We start from the raw sequence: 10,249 nt of genomic DNA, 5'->3' as shown, positions 1-10,249 counted from the left end.
CAGTTTTTAACTGTTCTTGCAGATCTGTGATACTTTTAAGACTAATGGAGTAGATCCTAAAGTCTACAGGCTCATGCTTTTCCCTTTTGCTGTAAGAGACAGAGCTAGAACATGGTTGGACTCACAACCTAAAGATAACCTGGACTATTGGGATAAGCTAGTCACGGCCTTCTTGGCCAAGTTCTTTCCTCCTCTAAAGCTGAGCAAGCTTAGAGTGGATGTTCAGACCTTCAGGCAAAAAGATGGTGAATCCCTCTATGAAGCTTGGGAAAGATACAAGCAGTTGACCAAAAAGTGTCCTTCTGACATGCTTTCAGAGTGGACCATTTTGGATATATTCTATGATGGTCTATCTGAGTTCTCTAAGATGTCACTGGACCATTCTGCAGGTGGATCCATTCACCTAAAGAAAACGCCTACAGAAGCTCAAGAACTCATTGACATGGTTGTAAATAACCAATGCATGTACACCTCTGAGAGGAATCCTGTGAGTAATGGGACGCCTCAGAAGAAGGAAGTTCTTGAAGTTGATACTGTGGATGCCATATTGGCTCAGAACAAAATGTTGACTCAGCAAGTCAACATGATTTCTCAGAGTCTGAAAGGATTGCAAAACGCATCCAACAGTACTAAAGAAGCATCTTCTGAAGAAGAAGCTTATGATCTTGAGAACCCTGCAATGACAGAGGTGAATTACATGGGTGAAGCCTATGGAAACACCTATAATCCCTCATGGAAAAATCATCTAAATTCTTCATGGAAGGATCAACAAAAACCTCAACAAGGCTTTAATAATGGTGGAAGAAACATGTTTAGCAATAGCAAGCCTTTTCCATCATCCTCTTAGCAACAGACAGAGAATTCTGAGCAGAGCCCCTCTAGCTTAGCAAACATAGTCTCTGATCTATCTAAGGCCACTCGAAGTTTTACGAATGAAATAAGGTCCTCCATTAGAAATTTAGAGGCATAAGTGGGCCAGCTGAGTAAAAAAGTCACTGAAACTCCTCCTAGTACTCTCCCAAGCAATACAGAAGGGAACCCAAAAAGAGAGTGCAAGGCCATAACCTTACTGGGTGTGGCCGAATGCACAGAGAAGGAGGAAGACGTGAATCCCAGTATGGAAGACCTCTTGGGACGTCCTTTGGACAAAAAGGAGTTCCCAATTGAGGAACCTAAGGAATCTGAGGCTCATCTAGAGACCACAGAGATTCCATTGAACCTCCTTTTACCATTCATGAGCTCTGATGACTATTCATCTTCTGAAGAAGATGGAGACATTGTTGAAGGGCAAGTTGCCCAGTATTTAGGAGCCATCATGAAGCTGAATGCCAAGTTATTTGGTAATGAGACTTGGGAAGATGAACCTCCCTTGCTCATTAGTGAACTAAATACATGGGTTTAGCAAACTTTACCTCAAAAGAAACAAGATCCTGATAAATTCTTAATACCCTGTACCATAGGCACCATGACCTTTGAGAAGGCTCTGTGTGACCTGGGGTCAGGTATAAATCTTATGCCACTCTCTGTAATGGAGAAATTGGGGATCTTTGAGGTACAAGCTGTAAGAATCTCATTAGAGATGGTAGACAAGTCAATAAAACAAGCTTATGGATTGGTAGAGGACGTGTTAGTGAAGGTTAAAGGCCTTTACATTCCTGCTGATTTCATAATCCTAGACACTAGAAAGGATGAGGATGAATGCATCATCCTTGGAAGACCCTTCATAGCCACAGCAGAAGCTGTGATTGATGTTGACAGAGGAGAGCTAGTCCTTCAATTGAATGGGGACTACCTTGTGTTTAAAGCTCAATGATCTTCCTCTGCAACCATGGAGAGGAAGCATGAAAAGCTTCTCTCAATACAGAGTCGAACAAAACCCCCCACAATCAAACTCTAAGTTTGGTGTTTGGAGGCCACAACTAAACTCTAAGTTTGGTATTGAACCCCCACATTCAAACTCTAAGTTTGGTGTTGGGAGGTCCCAACAATGCTCTGAACATCTGTAAAGCTCCATGAGAGCTCACTGTCAAGCTATTGACATTAAAGAAGCACTTATTGGGAGGCAACCCAATTTTTATTTATCTATATTTCTATTGTTCTTTTATATTTTATTAGGTTTATGATCATGTGGAGTCACAAAACAATTGCAAAAATTAAAAACAGAATAAAAACAGCAGAAGAAAAAGCACACCCTGGAGGAAGAGCAGTCTGGCATTTAAACGCCAGAAACAACCATTTGTCTGGCGTTCAACGCCAGAAACAAGCACCAAGCTGGCGTTTAACGCCAGAAACAAACATCAGTCTGGCGTTAAACGTCAGAAACAGGGTACATTTGGGCATTTAATGCCAGAAACAAGCTACAGTCTGGCGTTAAACGCTAGGATTGCATACAGAGGGTGTTTTACACGCCTAAAAGGTGCAGGGATGAGAAATCCTTGACACCTCAAGATCTGTAGACCCCACAAGATCATCTCAGGATTTGTGGACCCCACAGGATCCCCACCTACCCCACTTCTCTCTGCTTCACATAATCCAATAACACTATACCATTCACCAATCACCTCAATCTCTCTTTCCCATTACCCCTTCACTAATCACATCCATCCACTATTCCTCATAAACCCCACCTACCTTCAAATTCAAAATCTCTTTCCCACCCAAACCCACCCTAAATAACCGAACCCATACCCCTCTTCCTCCACTATATAAACCCCCCATCCTTCTTTGTTTTCACCCAGCACCACCCTCCCTTCTCCTCCTTGGCCGAAACTCACACATCTCTCCCTCTCCTCCATATCTTTTTCTTCTTCTTCTTCTTCTATTCTTTCTTCTTTTGCTCGAGGGCGAGAAATATTCTAACTTTGGTGTGGTAAAAGCATAGCTTTTTTGCTTTTTCCATAACCATTGATGGCACCTAAGGCCAGAGGAACCTCAAGAAAGAGGAAAGAGAAGGCAATTACTTCCACCTCTGAGTCATGGGAGATGGAGAGATTCATCTCAAAAGCCCATCAAGACCACTTCTATGAAGTTGTAGCCAAGAAAAAGGTGATCCCTGAGGTCGCTTTCATGCTCAAGAAAAATGAGTATCCAGAGATCCGACATGAGATCCGAAAAAGAGGTTGGGAAGTTCTCACCAATCCCATTTAACAAGTCAGAATCTTAATGGTTCAATAGTTCTATGTAAACACATGGATCACTAGGAACCACGATCAAAGCATGAACCCAAACCCAAAGAATTGGCTTACAATGGTTCAGAGGAAATGCTTATATTTCAGTCCGGAGAACGTAAGGTTGGCATTCAACTTGCCTATGATGCAAGAAAACGCACTCCCCTACACTAGAAGGGTCAACTTTGATCAAAGGTTGGACCAAGTTCTCATGGACATATGTGTGGAAGGAGCTCAATGGGTTTTTCTCCAAACAACTATTGGGAACAACTCAACACTTCTCTAGAAGGATTGAGTCATGACATGAACCAATTAAGGGTGGAACACCAAGAGCACTCCATCATTCTCAATGAGATTAGAGAAGATCAAAGAGCTATGAGGGAGGAGCAACAAAGGCAAGGAAGAGATATAGAGGAGCTCAAGGACACCATTGGTCCTTCAAGAAAAAGGCGCCACCCTCACTAAGGTGGACTCATTCCTTAACTTCCTTGTTCTTATATCTCTGTTTTTCAGTTTTATGCTATATGTTTGTCTATGTTTTGAGTCTTTACTACATGATCATTAGTATTTAGTAACTATGTCTTAATGCTATGAATAATTCCATGAATCATTCACCTTTCTTAAATGAAAAATGTTTTTAATACAAAAGAACAAGAAGTACATGAGCTTCAAATTCATCCTTGAAATTAGTTTAATTATATTGATGTGGTGACAATACTTTTTGTTTTCTGAATGAATGATTGAACAGTGCATATTTTTTATCTTGTTGTTTATGAATGTTAAAATTTTTGGCTCTTGAAAGAATGATGAATAAGAGAAATGTTATTGATAATCTGAAAAATCATAAAATTGATTCTTGAAGCAAGAAAAAGCAGTGAAGAAAAAAAAATTTTAAAAGAAAGAAAAAGAAAAAGCAAGCAGAAAAGTCCAATAGCCCTTAAAACCAAAAGGTAAGGGTAAAAAGGATCCAAGGCTTTGAGCTTCAATGGATAGGAGGGCCCAAGGAAATAAAATCCAGGCCTAAGCAGCTAAATCAAGCTGTCCCTAACCATGTGCTTGTGGCATGAAGGTCCAAGTGAAAAGCTTGAGACTGAGTGGTTAAATTCGTGATCAAAAGTAAAAAGAGTGTGCTTAAGAGCTCTGGACACCTCTAACTGGGGACTCTAGCAAAGCTGAGTCACAATCTGAAAAGGTTCACCGAGTCATGTGTCTGTGGCATTTATGTATCCGGTGGTAATACTGGAAAACAAAGTGCTTAGGGCCACGGCCAAGACTCATAAAAGTAGCTGTGTTCAAGAATCAACATACTTAACTAGGAGAATCAATAACACTATCTAAACTCTGAGTTCCTATGGATGCTAATCATTCTAAACTTTTAAGGATAAAGTGAGATACCAAAACTATTCAGAAGCAAAAAGCTACAAGTCCCGCTCATCTAATTAGAACTAATATTCATTGATATTTTGAGATTTATAGTACATTCTCTTCTTTTTATCCTATTTGATTTTCAGTTGCTTGGGGACAAGCAACAATTTAAGTTTGGTGTTGTGATGAGCGGATAATTTATACGCTTTTTGGCATTATTTTTAGGTAGTTTTTAGTAGGATCTAGCTACTTTTAGGGATGTTTTTATTAGTTTATATGCAAAATTCATATTTCTAGACTTTACTATGAGTTTGTGTGTTTTTCTGTGATTTCAGGTATTTCTGGCTGAAATTGAGGGACCTGAGTAAAAATTTGATAGGAGGCTGAAAAAGGACTACATATGTTGTTGGATTCTGACCTCCCTGCACTCGAAATGGATTTTCTGGAGCTACAGAACTTCAAATGGCATTCTCTTAATTGCGTTGGAAAGTAGACATCCAGGGCTTTCCAGCAATATATAATGATCCATACTTTATTCGACGCTAGTTCAACGCCAGTTCCATGCTGCATTCTTGAGTAAAACGCCAGAAACACGTCACAAACCAGAGTTAAACGCCAAAAACACGTTACAACTTGGCGTTTAACCCCAAGAGAAGCGTCTGCATGTGTAAAGCTCAAGTTCATCCCAAGCACACACCAAAGTGGGCCCCGGAAGTGAATTTCTGCACTTAGACTTATTTCTGTAAATCCTAGTAGCTAGTTTAGTATAAATAGAACTTTTTACTATTGTACTAAGCGTCTTTGACCAGATCTTTGATCAGTTTTATGCTATCTTAGACTTTTGTGAAGGCTGGTCATTCGGCCATACCTGGACCTCTATCACTTATGTATTTTTAACGGTAGAGTTTCTACACACCATAGATTAAGGTGTGGAGCTTTGCTGTTCCTCGAGTATTAATGCAATTACTATTATTCTTCTATTCAATTCAGCTTATTCTTATTCTAAGATATTCACTGCACTTCAACATGATGAATGTGATGATTCGTGACACTCATCATCATTCTCACCTATGAACGCGTGCCTGACAACCACTTCCGTTCTACCTTAGATTGAGCGCGTATCTCTTAGCCTTCATTCCGAATGATCGGAGTCTTCGTGGTATAAGCTAGAATTATTGGCGGCCATTTCTAAGATCCTGAAAGTATAAACCTTGTCTGTGGTATTCCGAGTAGGATCTGAGATGGAATGACTGTGATGAGCTTCAAACTCGCGAGTGTTGGGCGTAGTGACAGACGCAAAAGAATCACTGGATTCTATTCCAACATGATCGAGAACCGACAGATGATTAGCCGTGCGGTGACAACGCATCTGGACCATTTCACTGAGAGGACGGACGAAAGCCATTGACAACGGTGATCCCCAACATACAGCTTGCCATGGAAAGGAGTAAGAATGATTGGATGAAAGCAGTAGGAAAGCAGAGATTCAGAAGGAATACAGTATCTTCATGCGCTTATCTGAAAATCCCACCAATAAATTACATAAGTATCTCTATCTCTATTTTATGCTTTATTTATCTTTATTTTTGAAAACCATTATAACCATTAGAATCCGCCTGACTGAGATTTACAAGATGACCATAGCTTGCTTCATACCGACAATCTCCATGGGTTCAACCCTTACTCATGTAAGGTTTATTACTTGGACGACCCAGTGCACTTGTTGGTTAGTTGTGTGAAGTTTTGAAAAAGAGTGATATTACAATTGTGCGTACCAAGTTGTTGGCGCCATTGAGATCACAATTTCGTGCACCAACTGTCTCTGTTCCAACCAGGTGGTAAGCAATCCGAATTCTCACTGAGGCATCCAAACAGCTTCCTAGACCCATATAATTTAGCATTGTTCCAACCATGATAATTCAGCCTTGAGCTTCCTACCAAAATGAACCTAGGATTCTGTTGCTAACCACAAACCATCTTTCTCTTACTCTTATAGCCACAAAGAGCTCTAAGTTGCCCATCCGTCTCAAGCAAAACATATTCAAGTGGGCTAATTAAGCTTAGAGATGAGATATTTACCCACTTGAATGCAGGGATGGATAGTGATGGCTTTGAGGGAGGGGTCTCCAACAACCTTGGCAAGGTGATCTCCAGCTCTATTCCCTTGGACTCCTCTTTGACAACTTCCACCTCTTTGCAAGCTTTTTCAATATCAACCTCTTCCTCTTGGTAGCTTTCTTCCAATTCGATCTCTTCTTCACTGTTCACCAAGGGTATGGGAGGTTGTGCTTCTTCTTCTTTAATCTCCATGTCAAGTTCAATGGGAGAGGATTCAAATGTAGATAAGAATTCATCAGTGATTGAATCCATCTCTTGATCATCCCCTTCAAAGTCTTCAACCATGATATGCCTTGGAGGTTGTACACCCTTCTCAACATCAAATTCAAACTCCTTAGAAGGGGGCTCTATGACTGGGCTTTCCCATGGATGTTCCGCATCTCCTAAGTCTTCAACCACTTCTTCTTCTTCAATAATTCCGGCTTCCTCCACTTGTTCCAGTATAAAGTCATGCTCCTTACTATCCACTGGAGTTTCTAGTGTCTCCTTCATGCTACGTTCTTCATTAGATTCTACACATGAAGCCATGGGGGTTCCTTGAATGTCCGAATGTCTGGAAGGTAATTGATTTATTGCTTGCTCGAGTTGATGAAGGGTTGCATGAAATTGATCTACTGTTTCCTTGAGGCGAGCCTGTGATTCTTGGGTCGATGGATATGGACATGGTGCATATGGAAGTGGTGGTTCTTGGGAGTAATTGGATTGGAATTGGGGTGGATAAGGGTTAGGGTCACATGGAGGTGAATGATATAAAGGGGCTTGTGAGTTTGGTGGTTCAAAGGTATATTGTGGAGGTGGTTCATAAGCATATGATGGGACTTGTTGGTAACTACAAGGGTGTCCACCATATCTGTCATCTTGGTATGCACCTCGGAATGGCTCATGACCATAGCAAACTGGTGGAGGTTGGATGTCACGAAAAGGTCCACCATAACTATTGTCTTGGCATGCATTGTAGGATGGTCGTCGTCCGTGGTACTTTGGAAGGTGTTGTTGCTGAAAGGGTTGATCAGATCCTCGTGGCGCCTTCCATCTTTGATTGCTTTGACCTTGATGCATGTTCCTGTTATAACTTCCATTCCTTACAAAAACATTGGAACAAAACTTAAAGCCAGAGGGGTGAGAAGTCATAGTAGCTAATAAAAATTAAAAATTAAAAATAAAAACAAAAGAAAATAAATAAGCAAAAAGCTAATATTTACAATAACCAATAATAATGCACACGTTTGCAATTCCCCGGCAACGGTGCCATTTTTTACGATTGGATTTTTGCCGCTAAATAATTTCACAAAAATATAATCGCGTTGTAAGTATAGTTTCTAAACCAACAGAGAATCCTTTCGTGCAAAAGTTTTGGTTGTCACAAGTAACAAACCCAGTAAAATTTATAAATCGAAGTATTCAAACTTCGGGTCGTCTTCTCAAGGAATTGCAGGGAGGTATGTTTTATTATTGGTTATGGAAAACAGTATTTTTGGGTTTTTTGAAAGGTTTGAACAAGAGAAATAAATTGCAGGAATTAATAAATCAATAGCTAAGAAAACTCTTGGCAAGGTATGAAAATTAGAAGTCCTATCCTAGTTATCCTTATCAATTCTGATGAGAATTGCTCGTTGCTCCCACTTAGTCAACCTCTAACTATGAAGGTAAATCAAGTGGATAAATCAATATGAATCCTCAAGTCCTAGTCAATTCCCAAAGAAAGACTAGAGTTAGTGGAATTCAAGTCAATTAGCAACTTCCAATTATCAATCAACAAAAGAGTTTGATAACTGAAAAGTCTCTAATTACTCAACCAAAGCCAAGAATATAGAAAGCTACATAAAAATCATATATCTGAATTACCTCAAATTGCATTAAATAGAATATTCAAATCTAACATGAAGAGTTCATAAGCCAATTTGGCAACATAAGTAATTAACAAGTAAAAGCATTAGAGTAGATAAAAGTAGAAGAGAAACATAAATTAAAGGAATATTGAACCTAGAATGAAGAAGATGAAATCCTAAATCCTAAGAGAGAAGAGAGAGCCTCTCTCTCTCTCTAAAAACTACATCTAAACATAAAATTATGAATTATGAATGTTGTCTCCAAGAATGGATGGATTTTCCCACTTTATAGCCTTTAATCTGTGTTTTCTAGGTCAAAAATTGGGCCAGAAACAACCCAGAAATCCCTGGTTGCGAATTCAAACACGCTGATTTTCGCAGATGCAACGCGTCCGCGTGATGCACGTGTTCGCATCACTTATCCTTAGGGCAACTAAAGCAAATTAATATCATTTTGAAGCCCCAGAATTTAGCTTTCCAACGCAAATGGAACCGCCTCATTTGGACCTTTGTAGCTCAAGTTATGACCATTTGAGTGCAAAGAGGTCAGGCTAACAGCTTTGGCAATTCCTTCAGTTTCTTGTATTCCTTCCACTTTTGTATGCTTCCTTTCCATCCTCTGAGCCATTCCTGCCCTGTAATCTCTGAAATCACTTAACACACATATCACGGCATCGAATGGTATAAAGGGAGGATTAAAATTAATAAAATTAAGGTCAAATAAACATGTTTTCAATCTTAGCACAAAATCAGGAAGAAAAATGTACAACATGCAATTTCTATAAATAAGTGTGAGAATAGTGGATAAAATCCACCCAATTAAGCACAAGATGTACCACGAACTCGTGGTGCATCAAATATATATCGGCTAGAAAGTGCACCTTGCTCCCTGGTGTACTCTTTTTTCCGACTTCATAGTTTTTTTCCGAGAAGGATTTTTTTGAATGGGTTTTAGCGAGGCATCATAGGAAGGGCTAGGAGTTAGAGATAGAAAAACTCTTAGTAGCAAACTAGCATCTGTAAATCATTTTCTATTAACGATAATTTGTCATTTATCTCATTTTCTACAAAGTAATTATTTTACTACATGCACCAATTTAAGCTCAATAATGTACAAAAATCATTGTCTGACCTAAATGGTCGGTAACATAAAGCGACGATGTTCAAATCGGTGTAAGAAGTTATATAAGCATATCATGGTCCAACCTCAATAAGCCACTTGTACAAAAATAAGTTGGCAAAAGAGGCAAGGCTGAAACGAATCACAGAAAGAACTTGATAAAATAAGTCGAACCTATTAAGGTCGGACCCAAGCCTCAACATCAAGAAGGCCAATTTTCATCTGACCTTATAACAGTTTGAACAAAATGTTGTCAAAATGAGGGTATCCAACCTCATAAAATAGCTCGAATGAACGACTTACAAAAGAAAATCCTCTTTATTTGTCGGCTCTTAGAAAAGAGGATAGCCTCCTTCAATCATAAAAATTTTTTGTTAAGTGATATTTAAAAAATCACAAACAACAAATAAAAACAAGAACTGCAAGTTAAGCAAATATTACGAAGAGCACTTATAAAATAAGTGTGGTATGCAAAATAGCTAAGGAATTTCAAAAGGCCCACAAAAGGGGCAAAATCTTGTAACCAGGTGTTTTATCGATTTTTAGCAAATCGAATGTAGTTCAATATCTAGTAGTCTAGGAGCGAAACCTACTCCTCTTTGTGAGTAACAGTTTTATTTGCATTAAAATCCATGCCTTTGACAATGACG

General features: G+C 39.2%; 1 non-coding gene across 1 annotated transcript; it reads right to left on the bottom strand.

Moving 5' to 3' along the window:
* Positions 1–205: 205 nt before the first annotated feature.
* Positions 206–313, bottom strand: LOC112805014 (small nucleolar RNA R71). Its single transcript, XR_003203628.1, has one exon. It is a non-coding gene; the product is annotated as a small nucleolar RNA R71 (small nucleolar RNA).
* Positions 314–10,249: the final 9,936 nt, after the last annotated feature.

Source organism: Arachis hypogaea, chromosome 5, assembly GCF_003086295.3.
Source record: "Arachis hypogaea cultivar Tifrunner chromosome 5, arahy.Tifrunner.gnm2.J5K5, whole genome shotgun sequence".
Lineage (NCBI taxonomy): Eukaryota > Viridiplantae > Streptophyta > Magnoliopsida > Fabales > Fabaceae > Arachis > Arachis hypogaea.
The sequence above is the reverse complement of the archived record's forward strand: the minus strand, read 5'-3'. Positions and strand labels throughout refer to the sequence as shown.